Below are 4,383 nucleotides of genomic sequence, written 5' to 3'. Positions count from 1 at the left end.
GTCAGGCACTTCAAAAGGCTGCCCAGGGAAGTGTAGAATCAGCTTCCCTGGAAGAGTTCAAAAAGCACACGGATATATTTGTGGCACCTGGGGACATGGCTTAGGGGTGAACGTGGTGGGGCTGCATTAATGTTTGGACTTGGAGGTCTCAGAGGTCTTTTCCAACCCTAATGATTCCATGATTCTAAACCCATAATTATAATAACAGTGTTGAACATCATAAAGTTTCTGTCAAAAACTTATTGGAAATGATTCAGCAGGGACGTTGGAGAAAAAAGGTGAAAAAATAATCTGAGAGTGTCTTCAATTTTGAGATATGTTTTTGGTGATGCTCTTCAATGATTTAGAATGCTTGGATGAGATTTACTGAAATGCTGGGAAAATATTACTTATTCACTAATGAAAAAGGAAGTAATATATCAAATGTATGAAGCAAGAATGGTTTTTCAAATTCTTCCTTTCTTTTCCTATGGGAAGGGTGATGGAGACCATATTCTTTCCAAATCACCCTCTGTTTTACACAATAATATTGACTTACTTCATCTGTAAGCATAGCCCCAAGTGACTGAGAGTTTTTGTAGGACATTTAGAGGAGATGTAATTACATATAATTTAATTCCTTCTGGGATTTAGGTCCACTTCACTACAGACTCCTATAATTTCATTCTTTCCCTAAAAAACTGTGCAAAGGGACTATTTTTCTTCGATAGACCAGTATTGAGAGTCAGAACTGGTTTTCTTGGTACTGGTCTCCCAGGTTTGACACATCTTCTTGTAGACCTGCATATGTAGAGAGAACATATTTAGATAGGTGTCAAACAAGAATTTATAGCTCTCTGACAAAACATGGAGGTTTTTTTCCCAATCTTTTCAAAGACATTCACTATGAGTACCCATCACTGAAGTCCATTGTAAGCATTCTGCAGGACTTCAGACTGAATTGCTATGTAGGATCCAATTCCCCAAGCTTTCCTAAATCTTGGTATACCCTGTTAAGAAGAAAGTTCATTCTAATAACTTTTAATGAAAATTCTTCATTATCAAATTCTAGCTAGGAGATGGGACACTGTGAATTGATTTCTAAGTGAAGTAAATTCATGTTGATGTGAATGGGAGCTGTCATTAAAGTCTCCTTTGTCATTTAACAGTCTGATAGCATTGCCATATTCAAATTAGTAGGATAAGACTATTTGCATTATATGTAATACTAATTAATACTAGTAAACCTCTCAGCCATGAAGAACAAGCAAGAATTTTCAGTCCTGTGATTTTGTTCTAGTTTCAGATCCTGACTTCTGAAACTGCTACAAGCAGAATTACAGGTTATTAAATAACTGTGAAGAAGGCTTTCTTTAAAAGTGCTTCTCCATAGCAAATTATTTTAACATGAGGTTTCTTATTAGCTGTATGAAATTCTCTTATTGATTAAACTATTTAGAAATCTCAGAGCATTTCCCCCCTCAATATTAAAAAAATGCTTAAAGAAAACCAGAGCAAAAAATATTGGCTAAGTTTAGCCTTTATAGAAATAATTTTCTATAATTACAATACTCCTGATGATGACAACTCCTGAAGTATTGTCACTGGTTTCTTCATGGCAACACAGAGTACTGTAAATGATGGCAGTCTCTTGAAAAATTTCTGTAGTTTAATAATTGAAAACCAAACTACTATCAACACAAAAAAACCACAGATAGAAACAGGCTGTCCAAATTGAACTTAAATTGTGCTATAAGCCTAGTATGTGGAGGTGTAAAGCAGAAAGGATGATTTTGTGATGAAAACTCTGAATTAGAACTTGGGGGAAATGTGTAAGTCCCACTTCTGTGGGGTCATAAAGCATGGCAGAGCTCCTGTTTCCAGCATGGAACATGGCTCTAGCTACTTAACTATCTTAGAAGGATGTGGTTTAACCATTCTGGGAACATGGGTTATGTAGCTTGACAAAAAGCCTCAGACAGTGCTCCTTAAGCTACAAGTGTCACTTATCCAGTGTTTCAGTTTCTAAAGAAAAATTGGTGCTTTTGGGGGGGCTCAGTAGGTATCCACACCAGGATGAGTCATACAGCTCATCAAAGGATGCAATATTGTAAGCACAAGTTGAATGATACAATGATAATTGTGATTTTTCACATCATGTGTCAAACTTATGTAAAGTTTTTTGTTTAACTTACCTCTGCCAAGCTCACATATAATTCTGAAAATTAGCCAGGTCTGTTCTGCAGCAGCAGTGTAGAGAAGCAATCAGCCCAAGAAAGACAGTTATATGGGCAAGTTTAACACTTTTTTTTTGGTTACTTTTTTTTTTTTTTTTACCTTTTTCAGACTGGGTCTCAGTTTCAACAGTATTTCTTCAGTTGAGAATGGCTCTCTTAACAATGTACCTCATCTGAGGGAGCTCCACTTGAACAACAATGAACTTGTCAGAGTACCCAGTGGGCTGGGTGATCACAAATACATACAGGTAAAGTTTATCATACTGTCTCAGAGAGCAACAGTTGAAAGATTCCTAATGGTATTCTTGTGTTTATTCAGTCTTGAACATAAATGTTCACAGTATTTTTAGATTGATGCAAGATTTGTAAATGCTTGAATTGTCAAGGAAATGTTGAATACAACAGGAAGACTCCTATTCTGATTTTTTTGTGGAAATGGTTATGGAGGTGTATAGATCTGGAGGTGTAAATTCATTGTCGCTGTATGTCTGAAGGGCCACAAAAAAGATGGGATTATTTGTGTACCTTTACTCAAAAAATAATTTCTAAAATCATTTATTCTGTTGATTTTTAAAAATTTCTACTAAATGATGTTTTGCAACCTTTCCCAATAACCTTTGCTCTGTTATCTCACAAAATTGTGCCATCAGGAGGGCAAATAGACAAAATAGGCATTTAACATCATTATTTTTGGGGACCTTTTGACCAGATATCTAGAAATATTGCCTCTTGGGAGCAATTCAAATTTTTCTTCACCCAGACTAAGATTTTACAGGAAAGAAAGCTCCCAAAGAATGAAGACTCCCAAATGTAAATTACCTCCTGCATATTGCTTGGAAAAATTCTCCAGAAGTGGTGCATCTGGAGCTAAATAATATTCATCAGCTACTTTAAATTGTCATTAGTGGTTACTTTGGCTCTGAGTCCTGTATAGCTGCACTCATGAGAATGAAAATACTAGAGCTGGAGAGAAACCAATTAGCATCAAATATATTCTCTGTATGCAGCACATGCTCCAGAGCCACAGTGCTGTATTCATAATTTCACATCTTTGGCTTCTCTTTTGGTTGCAGTTCCACCAGCTGACAGCAGCATTATGAGATTGCCTTGCACAGTTTGTGCACTTTCTGTAGAAATTATGTCAATTTGGATTATACTAGGTATATCAAAAAGTAAACAGAGTCAAGGATGTTGCCCTGATTTTTTAAGATTTTCTAAGCCTTCTGATGTTTACATTCTTGTAATGAATTTTCTCACACCCTTTCTGTAAATAACTCATTGTTTTGCATTATTTTATAGAAGGAGAGAAATTTGATAGACTGTTAGATTGTCCAGTGTCATTGGAGAGGTGGCACTTTCACCCTCCAATCCACTGGCACTTTTAGAAATCTATAAATGCTAAAGTCAGAAAATAAACTACCCTTTTTCTTCACCTCGAGAGCAGCGGTGTGGGCTTGTGTTCTTTCCTGTCCTATAGTGACACAAAGACTTGTTTGGAAAGAAGACATATTTGTATCATGTTGCTCAAACCATGACACATATGAAGCATTTAATATGAAATAATTTCTCTCATTTGCTGGGATAGCTCAATTTTCTCACTTCAGTACTGCTGTGCTTTTCAGGTGGTCTATCTTCATAACAACAAAATTGCTTCCATTGGCATCAACGACTTCTGCCCTCTTGGCTACAACACCAAGAAGGCCAGCTACTCCGGCGTGAGCCTCTTCAGCAACCCCGTGCAGTACTGGGAAATCCAGCCCTCTGCCTTCCGGTGTATCCACGAACGCTCCGCAGTACAGATTGGGAATTACAAATAGATCTCTGGGGATGGGGGTCCGTTGTTCCAGCTCGAGTGTCTGTCCTCATAGGCCTGTTCAAAAAACCATTGCTAACAATTAATGCCAAACTTCACTTGCAAGTGGAGGTGATCCATTGATGTAGAATAAATGAGTCATTACAGATGTACAAGAGCGAGCATACCATCAGTAAGAACTGCCCACTGTGCTTTAAACTGATTTATTTCAGCCTTCTTTTCCAGCATGCTTTCTGTGGCATTTTTCAGTTTGCTGAATGCTACAGGTTTTCAGATTCCACTGTATATGAAATTCGGAGTAAATATTTGTCAAGTTATGATTTATTAAAAAAAGAAAAACAGACAGTGATTGAG

The sequence above is a fragment of the Serinus canaria genome, chromosome 1A (assembly GCF_022539315.1).
Source record: "Serinus canaria isolate serCan28SL12 chromosome 1A, serCan2020, whole genome shotgun sequence".
NCBI classification, from domain to species: domain Eukaryota; kingdom Metazoa; phylum Chordata; class Aves; order Passeriformes; family Fringillidae; genus Serinus; species Serinus canaria.
The sequence above is the reverse complement of the archived record's forward strand: the minus strand, read 5'-3'. Positions refer to the sequence as shown.